Source organism: Monodon monoceros, unplaced genomic scaffold, assembly GCF_005190385.1.
Source record: "Monodon monoceros isolate NGI ecotype Baffin Bay Population unplaced genomic scaffold, NGI_Narwhal_1 Super_Scaffold_12, whole genome shotgun sequence".
Classification (NCBI taxonomy): Eukaryota; Metazoa; Chordata; class Mammalia; order Artiodactyla; family Monodontidae; genus Monodon; species Monodon monoceros.
This window is the reverse complement of record NW_021703768.1, coordinates 160,852,919-160,869,850: the sequence shown is the minus strand read 5'-3', so window position 1 is coordinate 160,869,850 and position 16,932 is coordinate 160,852,919. Positions and strand designations below refer to the sequence as shown.

Below are 16,932 nucleotides of genomic sequence, written 5' to 3'. Positions count from 1 at the left end.
GTATAACTGAATCACCTTGCTGTACACTTGAAACTAACACAACATTGTAAATCAACTATACTTCAATTTTTAAAAATCCAAATAGATAGATAGATAAACAAACAAATAAAACAAAATGAGTAAGTCCATAGAAGAGCTGAAATTTAACTCCAGGATGGTGTGAATCTGGAGCCAGTTTTCTTGACTATAGCTTCAATGCTTTGCCTTGCATGCAGTGGAAACCAGCATGAGCTCCCGCCACGTGCTCCATTCCCAGCACTGTCTATATATTGTTTTAAATTTATGTATTTTTAAATAAAAATTGTATATATTTAAGGTGTGCAACAGGACGATTTGATATGTTTATTTATAGTGAAATTACTACTACAGTCAAGCTAATAAACATATCAACTCTTCCCATAGTCGCCATGTTTTTGTGTGTGATGAATGCTGTTGGAATCTACTCTCTTAGCATATTTACAGTGTTACTAAGTACGGTCACCACGCCTGTACCCTAGACCTCTAGACTGACTCATCCTATGTAACTTCAACTTTATACCCTTTAACCAACGTCTGCCCATTCATTTCCCTACCCCCACCCCAGCCCCTGGTACCTGCCCTTCTACTCTCTGCTTCTATGAGTTTTACTCTTTCTATATAGAGAGATCAGCTCACCAAAATTAATTTAAAAATTAAACAGGACTTCTATGGTGTGTGTGATTCAGATACATATATTTTTTCAGATTCTTTTCCATTATAGGTTATTACAAGATATTGAATATAGTTTCCTGTGCTATACAGTAAGTCCTTGTTGGTTATCTATTTATTTTAATTTATTTATTTATTTTGGCTGCATGGGTCTTCGTTGCTGCGCGGGTTTTCTCTAGTTGTGGCGAGCGGGGGCTACTCTTCGTTGCGGTGCGCAGGCTTCTCATTGCAGTGGCTCCTCTTGTGGCGGAGCACGGGCTTAGGCATGTGGGCTTCAGTAATTGTGGCTCACGGGCTCAGTAGTTGTGTCTCACGGGCTCTAGAGCACAGGCTCAGTAGTTGTGGCACACAGGCTTAGTTGCTCCGTAGTATGTGGGATCTTCCCAGACCAGGGCTCAAACCCACGTCCCCTGCATTGGCAGGTGGATCCTTAACCAGTGAGCCACCAAGGAAGTCCCAGTTATCTATTTTATATACAGCAGGGTGTATACGTTAGTCCCAAACTCCTAACTTATAGAAATGTTTTTATCAATTTAAATGTTTCTTTGTGTTCCTAGCTTCTTGAAAAGTTTTTGTATTTGCTCATTTTATTGAATCAGGAATGGATGTTGACTTTCATTAAGTGATTTTAAAGATCTGTACAGGACGATCGTGTGTATTTTGTTCTTGATTCTATTAATGTAGTGAGTTATATTAATCGAATCCCCAAACATAAACCTTTGATTCTTTCTGAATGACTCTAAATTTTTCTCTGCATTTGAAAAAGGTAGAAATGAGTCACATGTTATCTATGGGCTCTAAAATGTAAGTGTAAGACCCTGGTTATAATTTTACTCAGTGTCATTAATTCCTTTGTATCTAAAAATTATAGATTTTTGGAGGCTATTCTGCCTCAATATTTGTGGATGCTTTTGCTAGCACGCATGTGGCCACATTTAAGTCAGGTCAGAAATGATTAAAATGATGAATAAAGGGAATTTATTTTTAAATTTAAAAATATATATATATCATATTTATATGAGAGGTATCATGGAATCCTTGCAACAATCCTGCAAAATAATTATGATCATTATCCTTGTTTTACAGATATGAAACTGAGGCAGGGACAGGCAGCTGGGGTGCAAACTCAGGCAGCTGCATTTATGAATCAATTCAATACACACTGTTCTTTGTATCTGTGAATCTCACACTTTCATCTTCAGAGTGTATCTTCTTCTCAATTACTGCCACATCCACAGCCTACCTAAGCCATTCTATGTGGAGCATGGACTTTAACTTTAACATAAATTAATGTATTTAAGGAGAGAACATCCTACTCTCAAAGGAAACCAGGATTGAGTGCTATAAGCAGAAGCCAGTGTAAAACAAATATGATGTAAACAGTGTTATACATCATATTTATTAGCTGGATCCTGTTGCTTGCCCAAGGTCTGTTCTGTCAAAAAGAGATTAGCAACTATGACAGATGCATAAAAGACACAGTAGCAATTCAACATCCATTTATGTTCAAAGAAAGAGAGGAAGAAGAACTCTTGGCAAAGTAGGAATGGAAAGGAACTTCTGTAACCTGATAAAGAGCATCTTGAAAAAACCTTCAACCTTTGTCTTAAGTCAAAAGCAAAACATTATACTTCAGAGCGAAATGCTGCAAAGATTTTTTTTGAAATAAGAACAAAGGCAAGGGTGCCCGCTGACCATTCCTATTAACTATACTAAAGATCTTAGCCTGCGTTGTAAGACAAGACAAAGAAATAAAAGGAAAGACAGAAAAGAAAGAAATATCAGTACAATGCTCAGTTTTGCAGACACTACGATTGCCAACATAGATAAGCCCGAAAGAATATACACATAAATAACTGGAATTAATAAAATAGCAATGTTACTGTAAACAAAATCAACACACAAGGTTTATTGCATGTTGGTACATCAGCAACAATCAATCGGAAAATGTGTCTTTTTTTCAAGATTACATTTGCAAAGTTTTAGAATAAGCAAAACTAACCTACGGTGATAGAAATCAAATCAGTGGTTGCTTCTGGGGTGGGGAGGGTGGTAGAGATTGACTCAGAAAGGCCACAAGTGATAGAAAAGTTCTGTATCTTGATAAGGGTATGGGTTGCACAAGGGCACATGCTTGCTAGAACTGATTGGATGGTAACTTGAAGAACTGACTATTTTTGTATATGAAAATTGGACTTCAACTTTAAATGGATAGCATTTCCCATTGCCTAAAAAATGTAAAACAAACAATCGAACAAAAAAGTTGATTAATATCTAACCCATCTAACAAAAGAAGTACAAATCCTATATGGAATAAATTATAAAATTTTACGGAAAGATATGAAGGAAGATCTAAATAGGGTGAAATATATACTAATTCTTATCTAGAAAGACTCAGTATTTTTTAAATTTCAGGCTTCTCCAAAATTGAGCTATAGATTCAATGCAATTTCTATTAAAAGCCCAGAACAGTTTTTCACTGAACATCTTTCATGTGACCATCACTGAACTCCAGGGCTTTCTCTCAAACCTACTACCTTCAATCCCTGGAGCCAGTAGGAATATCCTGGGATGGTAAAGTAGGGAACAGGATGGAGAATAAATTCCCAAAGCATACAAGAAGGGAATTCCCTGGTGGTCCAGTGGTTAGGACTCCACACTCTCACTGCCAAGGGCCTGGGTTCAATCCCTGGTCGGGGAGCTAAGATGCCTCAAGCGCAGTCAAAAAAAAAAAAAAAAAGGATACGAGAAGATCCTACTTGCTGTGTGTCTTTGGGCAAATCACCTCCCCTCTCTGAACTTGTTATGAAAGTTCCTAAAAAATGGACCATCATAATGCCTACTGTGTCATGTTGTTGTAATATGATAGAATAATGCATGTAAAGGGCTGGGCATGGTGTGAGCCCTCAGTATCTGGAAATGATCATTATCATCCACACTATCACCATTATCACCATAATCACACCCATTGTTATCACCATTATTACCATCATGATTATCACATCATCACTGTTATCACCATCACCACCGTCATCATCACTATGGTTGTAATCACCATCAGCATCTTAGCTCCAGCTGGAAAGCCCAAGAGCATTCACTGACCCATCAATTTTCAGAACTGCAAAAGACCCCAGATATCCACTAGTCTCCAATGTTCATCACCCAGAGAGAGGAAGAAGCCCAGAGAGGAAGAAGAAGGACCTCTTCAAGATCACAAGGCAAACTGGGTATCTCGTAGCACCTCCCAGGCCTTAGTTCTATTCCTGCTGCCTACCTGTGGCAGAGGTCACTGGCAATCCACCAGAATTCATGCTTTTTCTTCCACGATATGGAATTGTGGCTGTAAAGTTGTCCGCACAGCCAAGGACTACATTTTCCATCCCCCCTTGCAAATGGGTGTGGCCATATGACTGGTTCTAGCTAACGGAATGTGAGTATTCACCATGTGCATCATTGTCAGGGCCATGCATTAAATTTAAGAAGTGGGATTGCCTTCTTCATACTCCATTTTCCCCTGTTGTCTGCAGGCAGACAGACATGATGCTGAGACTCTAAGGGATAGTAAAGTCACAAATGAAAATAGTCTCTGAATCACCCCATGAGAGAAAAACCTCCCACCTGGTACCAGGAGGAACATTGGACTACTATGTGAACAAGAAATACATTTCTATTACATTAAGTCACTGAAAAGGCTTATTTGTTACAGCAGCTAGTGTTATCCTAATACAGTAGCCTTAAGGGCCAGAGTCAGCTGTGGTCTGTTGGATCCTCAGAGGCCCCATGACTGCCCACTCCAGTTCTTCTTGTAATTGTTTCACTAATTACACACATGGAAATAAACAAATGGCTGGAATCTGGGCTAAAGACTCCTCTCATATCTGCCTGGTGAACTCCTACTCATCCTTCGAGGCCCATCTCCAATATCTCTTCCCCCATTTCTCCACCCAAGTGGAATCCTCAACCTCATTCCCCTACCCCAGGATCCCTTAGTATAATGTCTCTCCCCACCCCAGGCCTGACCACAAGGTCTGTGACCTGCTCTGTTCCCTCCACCAGAAGAAAGCAGAGCCCAGAGTTGAGGCATCTCTGGAGCCTGGATGTGGTGGCATGTAGTAATGCCCAATTAGTGTTTATTGAATAAATAAACAACATGGGGATAAGTAGAGGAGAGTCTGGACTTCTTTTCCCACCCGGGGTCAGGTTTTCAGAACAACGCACCGCCCTTTCATTACCATCAACTTCTTCATTTACAGCTGTGGAAACAGGTTCCTTCATCCATCAGTGGGCACTTCAAACTGAATAGGTTCAAGGCGGACATCGTGGCTACTTTAAACCCACTCCTAACCCAGGCTCTCCATCTCCACACAGAGACTCAGCTGAGGAACCCAGGATGATTCTTAACACTCCCCAAGCAACATAATCAAGTTAGATTATGTTTATGGATTATTTTCTCCAAACCAGGAATGCATCTAAGTGTTTTGCAAGTATCAGTTCATTTAATCAGTTAGAAAAGATACATGCACCCAATGTTCACAGCAGCACTATTTACAATAGCCAAGACATGGAAGCAACCTAAATGTCCATCGAGAGATGAATGGATAAAGAAGATGTGGTACATATATACAACAGAATATTACTCCACCATAAAAAAAGAATGAAATAATGCCATTTGCAGCAACATGGATGGACCTAGAGATTGTCATACAAAGTGAAGTAAATCAGACAGAGAAAGACAAATACCATATGATATCCCTTATATGTGGAATCTAAGAAAAGGATACAAATGAACTTATTTCCAAAACAGAAACAGACTCACAGGCTTAGAAAACAAATGTATGGCTACCAAAGGGGACAGGTGGGGAGAGGGATAAATTAGAAGTTTCAGATTAACAGACACACACTACTATATATAAAATAATCAACAAGATCCTACTGTGTAGCACAGGGAACTCTACTCAATACTTTGTAATAACCTATATGGGAAAAGAATCTGAATCACTTTGCTGTACACCTGAAACTAGCACAACATTGTAAATCAACTGTACTCTAATATAAAATTAAAAATTTTTTTAATTCATTTTATCCTCCCCTTCAAGTCAATCAAGAGGTACTTCAGATTCACCATCCAAACTACCTCTCAATCCAAGCCCTTCTCACCATTTCCATTGTCAAATCCTAGAGCAGACACCTCCATCTCTCACCTTTGTGACTGTATTAGCCTCTTCAGTGGTCTCCCTAATTCATGTTTCACCCCTCCCAGCCCACCTTCACACAGCAAATCTGACCATGAAACCTTGCCATGGTCACCCATCGACCTCAAAATAAAGTTCAACTTCACCGTGGCCTGCAAGATTTGGTCCCTGTGGAATTCTGCAAGAACTATCTTTTTTCTCATGCTACCTCCCCTACCTCAGCTCCAACTTGGCAAAGATGGTTTCCCCACCCCAAATGCAATATATTTAATGTTTTCTTGCCTTATGCCTTGTTCCCTCTTCCTGAATGCCCCTTGTGATCTTTTACATGTAGATTTCAGCCCCTACCATCTAGAAGTGGAGTCTATTTCCCCATCTTCTGTGTCTGGGCTGCTCCCGTGACTGACTTTGGCCAAGAGAAAGTAGCGGAACTCACATTGTGTGAGTTTTGAGCTTAGGCAACCAGACCGCATGGCAACCTCTGCTCTCTCTTTCTTGAAACACTGTTGCCAAATGAAAGAGCTCCGGTTAAACTACTGGAGGATGAGTGGCAAGGTGGAGCAGAGATCAGCAGGCTTTTGTAGGCTGTAAGGAGGCAGGAAAACACCTGGTCAGCTCCCTTTGGGGTCTGTGGCACCTCCATCCGTCCAGTCGGGGGACTCTAGTGGTCTTTCCCTTCCTTTCTCTCTTTTCCTTTATTTTTGTTATAATAGACGTTATTTTTTAGAGCAGTTTTAGCCTCACAGAAAAACTGAATGGAAGGTAGAGACTTCTCATACACCCCTCTACCCCAGTGCATGTGTAGCCTCCCCCATTACCCATATCCCTCACCAGAGAGGGTACATTTGTTACAACCAATGAACCTACATGGACACATCATCACCCAGAATCCGAAGTCGACATTAGGGTTCACTCTCGGTGTTGTACATTCTATGGATTTGGACAAATGAATAATGACATGTGTCCACCATTATAGTATCATACAGAATATTTTAACTGCCCTAAAAACCCTCTGTGCTCTATGCATTCAACCTTCCCTCACTTTAACCCCTGGCAACCCCTGATCTTTTTACTGTCTCCGTAGTTTTGCCTTTTCCAGAATGTCATAAAGTTGGAATCATACCGTACATAGCCTTGCACATTGGCTTCTTCCACTTAGTAATATACGTTTAAGGGTCCTCCATGTCTTTTCATGGCTCGACAGTTCATTTCTTTTAGCGCCAAATAACATTCCATTGTCTGAATGTACCAAGGTCTATCCATTCACCTACTGAAGGGCATCTTGTCGGCTCCCAAGTTTTGGCAATTATGAATAAAGTTGCTATAAACATCCGTGTTCTGCATGGGCCATAAATTTTCAACTCCTTTGAGTAAACATACTTTCTTTTGAATTAAACATTATCATTACATTTCAAACCCATGTGCAATAGTCTCTAATCGCATGCCCTTCTTTCCCTCCCCACCGGTAACTCCTATCCAGAAATGGGTGTGCGTTGTTCCCATCGGTGTCCGCGTTCTTTTACTACACATGCATGTGTCCACAAACAATATATGGTGTGGTTCTGTTCTGTTCCATGCCCCTTGCCTTTCTGCCCCGCCCTCTCCCTGCCTCTCTACAGCCTCACTTCCCAAAGTTGTCTCTGAAGAGTAGCTAGGTGAATCAAAACTGCCTGCAGGGGCCAACCCCTGCCCTCCGGAGGCTCCAGCGCTTTGTAGGAGGAACCGTTTATTGAGAACTAAGCCTTTTCCAAATCTTACACTAGGAGTCTGACATGCACAGTTTTTTTTGTTTGTTTGTTGGCCGCGTGGCATGCAGGATCTTAGTTCCTCGACCAGGGATTGAACCCACGTCGCCTGCAGTAGAAGTGGGTTCTTTTTTTTTTTTTTTTCTGTAAGCGGGCCTCTCACTGTTGTGGCCTCTCCCGTTGCGGAGCACAGGCTCCGGACGCGCAGGCTCAGCGGCCATGGCTCACGGGCCCAGCCACTCCACGGCATGTGGGATCCTCCCGGACAGGGGCACGAACCTGTGTCCCCTGCATCGGCAGGTGGACTCTCAACCACTATGCCACCAGGGAAGCCCTGGATTCTTAACCATTGTACCGCCAGGGAAGTCCCCGACATGCACAGTTTTGTTTAATTCTCCCAACAAAGTTGCTATTGTGATCTAATGACAGTTGCTACTGAGATCTAATAACTAGTGATGTTATTAGTTGCAGGCTCTAATAACGTCTGCCCTTCCAGTTATCCAAACCCAAAACACTGGAGTGGCCTTGACTATTTCTCTCTTACTCCACTGCCAATCCAATCCATTCCAAAATCCTATCCGTATATATTCAAAATATACCCAGAATCCCACCCACTTCTGTCCACCTCTACTGGTCCAAGCCACCATCATCATTCCCCTGGATAACTGTGATGGCCTCCCCAGTGGACTCCTTGCTTCTTTCTCTTTTTGTTAAATTTTTTTTTGGCCACGCAGCATGCGGGATCTTAGTTCCCCAACCAGGGATCGAACCCGCGCCCCATGCAGTGGAAGTGGAGTCTTAACTACTGGACCACCAGAGAAGTCCAGGACTCCTTTCTTCTGCTCCTGGGCCCCTGTAATTTATTTTCAACCCAACAGCCAGAGTAATATTGTCAGAACCCTCCCAAGACAATCCACCCAGATACAAACCCAAGTCCACTCTGCAGCTCACAAGACCTGCACAACCTTTCCCTGTCACCTCCCTGCCCTCACCTCCTCCCTATCGTCACTATTCCTAGAACATGTCAGACACGATTCAGCCCCAGGACCTTTGCATGGACTATTCTCTTCTTCTTAGAATGTCCATCCCCCCATTAACCTGGTGCCTCCCTTCCTTGTCTCTTTTGGGCTTTTGATGAAATGTCACTTCTCAGGGAGAACTTCCCAACCACTCTATTTAAAATCGTAGGGAATTCCCTGGTGGTCCAGTGGTTAGGACTCAGCGCTTTCACTGCTGTGGGCCCAGGTTCAATCCCTGGTCTGGGAACTAAGATCTTGCAAGCCATGTGGCGCAGCCAAAAAAATAAAATAAAATAAAATTGTAACACATGTGTATTTCACTTATTTATTTTGTTATTGTCTGTCTGTATCCCCCCACCCCACCCCTCCCACACACACTAGGACATCAGCTCCACGAGGGCAGGATTCTCTGTGTAGCTGGTTCACTGCTGTAGCCTCAACACCTAGTACAATGCCTGGCACACAGTAGGTGCTCAAAAGAAGTTGGTGAAGGAATGAAACCCCATTTGACAGATGGGACAACTGAGGCTCAGAAAGGAGATATCCACTTCCCAAGGATGCACAAGTAGAAATGGGGAGCCAGATACCAGCTCTCTGCGTCCAGAGGTCACACTCCTCACCCGACCTCTTCAAACCACGCCAGGCTGCCTCATGGTGCCACGTCGCAGGTGGCATTTGGGGGGGTTCAGCAAATAACAGGAACCATATGTACCACTCTCCAGTCCAGCAGCCTTTGCAAGGTCATGGGCTGACTCCAGGTTCACCAGGGACAACAGAACAGATGGCCCTGTCTGGCCTAGGGAGGAAGTTCCCCGTTGACCTCAGGAAGATCAGCTGAGACTTAAGACTGCTTCCCCCCAGTCATGTGACACCTCAAAGGGGGAAAGGGGGTATGACTCATTAGCCCCCTGGCTGGAGTAGGGCCAGCTAAAGCAAGGGGCTCCCTCCGACAGCAGGAATGACAGAGGTTAGACCACTAGAAGGTCTAGTGGTAGCCTGAAGTGTGGGTGAAGTTGGCAAAGGACAAATGTAGGAGGGGCATGGGAGACTATTTCCTCCCTGTTGGGAGAGGGGGCAACCCCCTCAGTTGGCTCAGAACCTCAGAGTTGGGCTGGCATCTTGCCCATATGCAAATCAGCACCCAGACACTTCCCCTTTGCCTGCAGTTCCCCCAACGTCACAGCCCCTGCCCCAGACAAAGAAAGAGCTGGAAAGTTTGGCCAGTTCACCACCCTCTTTCAGGGAACCAGTGTGCAGGGACAGAGGCCCCTTTGGGTGGTGGAGATGGGGGGACAGGAGATGGGGGGCATGGAGCAGGAGAGGGAACCCAGAGCTGAGCCCATGAGTGCAGGAGCCAGCTTCCCCACACCCACCCCAGCCCCAGGGAGCCTACCGGAAACAGGAAATGCCTGTTACCAGGGTTTGCTCAGGGGAGTCGAGAAAGAGGGGCCCTCTGTGTTCAGCCCTTGCAGCCCCTTAATCTCGAGGTTGCAAAACTTCATTCTGCAGACCAGAGAGGGTGGGTGTGCTGTGCACCCTTTTCGAAGCCTGCAAACAGAGGTGCAGAGTATAAACGCCTCTTCCTGGCCTTCAAAATCCACCCTGCTCCCGCCATCTCTCTCCTCTCCCCTCCCCTCCCACCCCAGCACACGCTCAACATCTCACTGCCAGTCCAGGGGGTCAGACGTACAGAGTTTGACTCCGAGCCCAGCCACTGCAAGCTGAGGGACCTTGGATGGGTCACTGTACTTCCTGGTGCCTCTGTTTCCTCATCATCACCATGGGAATAAAAATACTCACTGAATCTCCACTCTAGCCCTCGGCCTACCATTCAGGGTCATACATTCATTCAGCAAGCATGTATCGAGTGCCTACTGAATACCAAGCCCTGGGACCTGTCGGCAGCCAGACAGAACCCTGTCCCCACAGAGCTTACAGTCTAGTGGCAAGACAGATGCTGAGCAGAGACGCACATGAATCACTGGTTGATCACCACTGTGGTAAGCCTGCATGTGAAAAAGCACGGAGCCCTGTGGGATCTGGTTAAGGGGGAGATGAGTCTGGTAAAGCCAAAACTCAGAGACGAAGCAAAGAGAAGAAGCAGTCCAGGAAAGCCTTGCGCACAGCCAGTGGGGAAATGTCAAATGGTGCGACCACTTTGCAAAAGTGGTTTGGCAGTTAACAAGCTAGATGTGCACCTCCTATATGACCTATTCCATCCCCAGGCGTTTACCTGACAGAAATGAAAGCAAGTGTTTATACAAATGTTCAGAGAAGTTTTATTTGCCAAAAAGTGGAGGCAACCCAAACGCCCATGGACGGGAGAACAGATAAGCAAACTTAGTAAGTCCATGCAACGGAATACAACTCAGCCAATAAGGAATAAAGAACTAAGACACACAACGGTTCAGTGAATGGCAAAAGAGTTATGCTGAGTGAAAGGATCAGCCTCAAAGAGTACATATCTATGCTCCCCTTGATATAAAACTCTAGAAGATGTGTAATAGGGAAGAACAAAGCTAACTACATATTGGATCTGTTTCTTTTACTCTAGCCCTTGTATAATTGCCTTTGCTACAAGAATGTAGTCTGTAGCCTGAAATATACAAGATAGCCCATTCTCAAGGCTCTGACCTTTAAAGGTATTACACTTTTCCATTCATATGGAGATAAAAGTTGTTCAGAGAATAATGTTAATCTTGTTGGAGGTTTCTAGGAACATTGTGACCTAACCTACATGGACAGCTGCAAAAACAAAGGATTCTGGCACCAAGAAGTTTGCAGCAACCAACCACACCCTCTCCCCTTTTAGTATAAAAGAAGCCTAGGGCTTCCCTGGTGGCACAGTGGTTGAGAGTCTGCCTGCCGATGCAGGGGACATGGGTTCGTGCCCCGGTCTGGGAAGATCCCACATGCCGCGGAGCGGCTGGGCCCATGAGCCATGGCCGCTGAGCCTGCGCGTCCGGAGCCTGTGCTCCGCAACGGGAGAAGCCACAACAGTGAGAGGCCCGCGTACCGCCAAAAAAAAAAAAAAAAAATCTAGCTCAGGGAAGATGGTTCTTTGGGACACAAGTCCATCTTCTCACTCTGCTGGTTTTCTGAATAAAGCCGCTATTCCTTGCCCAAACCACCCATCTCTTGATTTATTGGCCTGTCATGCAGCAATCGAGTTTGGACTTGGTAACAGATACAAACTAATCTATAGTGGCCAAAAGCAGATCTGGGATTGCTTGGGAATGGCAGGTGGGGGTTAGGTAGGAGGGATTACAAAAGGGCAGGAGGAAACTTTTGAGGTGACAGATATGTTCACTCTCTTGATTGTGGGGCTGGTTTCACAGGTCCAGTATGTCAACATTTATCAACTTGTGTATTTTAAATATGTCACTGATTGTATGTTAATATGGCTGTTTTTAAAAAGCCAGCAGGAGACCAGATTCCTGCTGTGTGTTCCCCTAAAACTAGGAGCTTTAGAGGAGCTTTTCAGGGTTGAGAGGATGGGAAGAAGGAATACTGTAAGCCACCATTGGTCAATAATGCAAAACACACTCCCCTGTCCCATTTTTTGTCCCTACCTTTGATAAAACAAAATAAGTGAGACACAAATATATGCTTTTTCTGTCCAAATAAATCTTACTTTAGAGTGTGAGGTGGGGAAAAAGTGTTCCAGGCGAAGAGAACAGCATACAAGGGGTATCTGCTCATTTAGCCACCCCTTCATTGATTTGGCAAATATTTATTGAGCATCTATTATACTCCAGGTACTGGTTTAAGTGCTGGGAATACAGCTGTAAACAAAAGAGATTCACATCCCTGCCTGTGTGAGGCTGACATTCTGGCAGGAGACAAACAACAAGTGTGTTACATGTATATATATATATATATATATATATATATATATATATATATATAGCTTGTTAGAAGGTGGTAAATATTAAGCGAGAAAAATAAGATAAGGGGATGGGGCATGCCAGGAAGGGGTGCGATTCTAAATGAGAGGGCCAGGGAAGGCTCATGGAGAGAGTGACATTTGAGTAAAGACTTGAAGGAGGGAATGATCTGGGTAGGTGTCTGGAGGAAAAGCATTCCAGGCAGAGGGAACAGCCAATGCAAAGACCCTGAGATTGGACCCTGCCTGGTGCTTTGGAGGAAGAGGTTAGAGACCAGTGTGGCTGGAGCAGAGTGAGAAAGGGGGAGTAGGAGGGAGTGAACCAAAAGATGCTGATTTACCAAAACCAGGGCCATGTGATCAAAATGCGGCAACGGTTGTCATGAGAGCATCCCACCATCCTGCCATATCTCCCGGAGTCCCAGAGAGGGAAGCACAAATGATTGATGCCTTTGGAAGCTTTTTCTTCAACTCCCTCACTCAATCACAGATCAGACGGAAGGCAACAGCCCCACATTTCTTGGGGGTGCTCAGATGCTGCACCCATCTTGGGGTCATTCTGGGTCCCCCAGGCAAACAGGCACAAGACAGCCACCCCAAGGTGTAGTTCTGGAAACCCCATCCTTTGAGGAGTCATGAAGTCACTGTGGTGTTCTTTCTGGACCAGAGGGAACTTGGGGGAAGCTGAGGATGGACTCATGGGAGGCAGGTCTCTGATGGGCTGTCCGGAGGAAAGGCAATTAGCTGTGTGCTTGGGGCCTGTGACAGGAGAGTCCTAAGAAAGGAGATCTGGGTTTGATCTAAGACTGAGCTAAACTCCAGAACGAGCAAAGCCATTAAAGCTTAGGAGGACTCTGCCACAGGAAGTAAGACCATTGCTTATCATTGATTCTCAGGCAAATAGTAGGAACAGCAGCTTTCTTTAACTGAGATAATACACTGAGCTCAAAGAGGCAGTCACTTCCTCAAGGCCTGCTTGCTCTCAGATCCTACCTGCCCTTCCTTTGCTTTGCTCTGTACCGAAGGGAACTACATTTCCCAGGTTCCTTTGCACCCTGGCTTCCAGGTAGTTTCAGCCAATGGGAGGCCCAGGCAGGAGACCACAAGGTGGGACGAAGAGAGAAGCCAGGGTATCTCTCCCTCTCTTATTCTGCCTCTCCAGCAGCAAATACACACCTCCGTGGTCTCAGCTCCCTGAAGACAGCTCTTGCCCAAAGTTCTAGCTCTTGTTAAATGGTTCTGGCCCCTGGCTCCTGGTCACACTACCTCCTTCTATTTTTTCTCCAGCCTAGTGGCTACTCTCTGGGTTACCTTAGTATCACCCGTCTCTTCTCAGCAATCCCATCGCCCATAAGCCAATTCCCTGAATTAAATCCTCTCTGTTTGAAAGACCTGAGATGACTTCTGCTTTCCTGGCTGAATCCTGACCAGGAGAACCAGAAATCTGAATCTAAGACTATCTCCGTAACCACTAGAAAGGCTCATATGCTCCCCCCAAAAGAGGCAGTATTCTTATAGTGCTTGTGGTCACAGGTTTGGGGACCTGGCTACTTGCATTCAAATCCAAGCATAGCGACTTATTCACCTGAGCAACTTACTTAAACTTTCCACGTTTCTGTTTCATCTGTGAAATTATGATAATAACAGGTAACCGATTGTGCTTTCCAAAGATGGCCACAAAAATATCACCGATCCAGTGTGCTCTTCTGTACTGTGACTTGTCACACCCCCCTCAAGAGATGGAGTTTGATTCACCTCCCGTTGAATCTAGCCTGGTCTTAGCGACTTGCTTGTCACTGAGAATGCAGCCAAGTGCACCGTATGATTCCTAAGTAGGTTAGAAGAAACCCTCCAGCTTCTGCCTTGGTTCCTTGAGAAACACTTGCTCTCTCTCCGCGCTCCTTCTCAAAACCCCAATCGCCATGTTGTGAGGAAGCCCAAGCCACATGGAGAGACCAGGTTTCCAGGCAACAGCCCCAGCTGAGCAGAGCTTCAAGTCATCCCAGCCCAGGCACTCAACAGGGGAGTGAAGAATCCTCCAGATGATTCCTGCCCCCAGACATTCAAGGTTTCTCATCACAGAGCTGACAAACCATCATCACCATGCCCCATCTGAATTCCAGACTCACTGAATCTGTGAGAAGGATAACATAGTTATTGACATACATCACTTAGTTTGGGTTGGTTTGTTTCACAGTAACAGATACCTGAAGCACAGAGGTACTTTCTCCATGAGTTTGCTGTGAAAATCAAATGAGTGCATAAGTTGTAAGTAAGTAGAACAACACTTGCACGTAGTAAGTGCTCAGTAAATGGGAACTGTTTCTGTTGTTATTCATTATACTTTCTGAACCTATTCCCATCCACTTCATTAAAACTGTTCTTTTCATCTTAAAAAAAAAGAGTGGATATATGTATATGTATAACAGATTCACTTTGCTGTGCACCCGAAACTAACACAACATTGAAAATCAACTATACCCCAATAAAAATTAAAATAAATAAATAAATAAATTTTTTAAAAAACTATTCTTTTCAAAGTACCAAGACCTGGATGTGGATACGCTTTGCTCTTTGGGTCCCTTGACACTATGCCCTTCTGGCCACTTGACACTACAGCCCTATAAGTTAGGGACTATCCTTACCCCCTTTTCAAAGAGGGGGAAACCAAGTCACGCAGAGCTTCAGCAACTCACCCAAGATCCCCAAGTCAGGATCGGCACCCGGACCCCCAGGCAACTGGAGTCCACGGCCCTCAAACAGGGTTTCTCAGTCTCAGCACCATTGATAATTGGGCGGCTGTCCTGGGCATAAGACGACATGTAGCAGCATCCCTGGTCTCTACCCACTCGATGCCAGGACCACACCACCCCATCCAGTAGTGACAACCAAAAACATCTCCAGGTACTACCAAATGTCCCCTTGGAGGATAGAGCCGCTTGCCCCACCCCCAGTTAAGAACAACTGTGCTGTGGCCCGGGTTCAATCCCTGATCGGGGAACTGAGTTCCCACAAGCCGTGCCACACGTTCAGGGGAAAAAAAAAAAAAAAAGCCGCTGCAGTAACCACCATGCTGGGCTGCTTTCTAGCTCCAGGGTCGCATGGCCCAATCAGAGCTCCCCAAAACCTGTTCCTCCCCCAGGCTTCCCATCTCAGCAAATGATACCCCCACTCATGTGGGTCCCTAAGCTACAAACTTCAACATCATCTGACCTCCTTTCATTCACTCCCAGGCCCCCTCCATCCAATCTGTTAGCAAGTCTGATCAGCTCAACCTCCAAAATGGGAGTCAGATCTATTGTCCCCAGTTCCTCATCCAAGCCCCCATCACTTTTCCCTGGGACACCTTCATCAACCTCCTCCTCCCAGGTCCGCTTACTGTCACCTCTATTGCCCTTAGAGTCCAGTACCCACAGAGCAGCTTAAAACACTCCAAGACTTCCCATCATATTTAAATCCCACACACATCCCCACAGCCACCTCCAGTGAAGTGCCTTCCTCCCAAATATCACTTCCCTCTGCTCTCCCTTCTCTCGCTCACCTTCTGCCAGCAGATCCTTCATTCTCATCCTCCTGCCACAGGGCCTTTGCACAGCCTTTGTCCTCCCTGCCCCCATGCTTCCCAGAGCTGGTTCCTCATCTTTCAGCTCTCAGCTTTCCTTGACCATCCTCCAGAGGCCTGCCCCCTTTGTTCTTCTCCATCCTGACCCCTGGCTTATTCTGTCTGCAGCGTTTACTACTGTGTTTTATTGATTTGCCTGTTTACTGTCTGTAGCGGGTTAAATGGCAGACCCCAAATAGATACATCCACATCTGATCCCTGGCACCTTGGTGAGTGTGATGTTATTTGAAGAAAAAAAAAAGGACTTTGCAAGACAGCATTAAGGATGTCAAGGTGTGGAGATCTTTCTGGATTATGAGACAGACAGACACAGAGGAAACAGCCACGTGAAGATGGAGGCAGAAGCTGGAATAACGCAGCCACAAGCCAAGGAACGCCTGGAGCCAGCAGAAGCCGGAAGAAGCAAAGATCGGATTCTCTCCTATAGCCTGGAGATGGAGCAAGATGCTGCCGACACCTTGTTTTCAAACCTCTGCCCTCCAGAACAGTGAGACAATATAGCTGTTGTTTCAAGCCACCCAGTTTTTGAGACTTTGTTACAGCGGCCACAGGAAACAAAACACAGGCAGCCTTCTCTCCCACAAGGCCATGAACTCAGGAGAGCAAAGAGGAAATCTGTGGTGTTCTTTCCCATCACCCCAGCCGTCTGCACAGCGCCTGTTGCCGATGATAAAATAAACGAATGCCTAACTTGAAGAAGCTCTCAATCTCACCTTCACCCCAGCCAGTAATTGTTCACTTCTCTTTGGATTCCACCCCATCCCCCCAACCCCGCCCACCC

At 45.2% G+C, this 16,932-nt stretch overlaps 1 protein-coding gene across 3 annotated transcripts in view; it reads right to left on the bottom strand.

The window, feature by feature from the left end:
* Window positions 1-16,932, bottom strand: part of VAV1 (vav guanine nucleotide exchange factor 1) — a 52,805-nt gene that overhangs the window by 24,991 nt on the left and 10,882 nt on the right. The gene's annotated exons all lie outside the window — the stretch shown is intronic.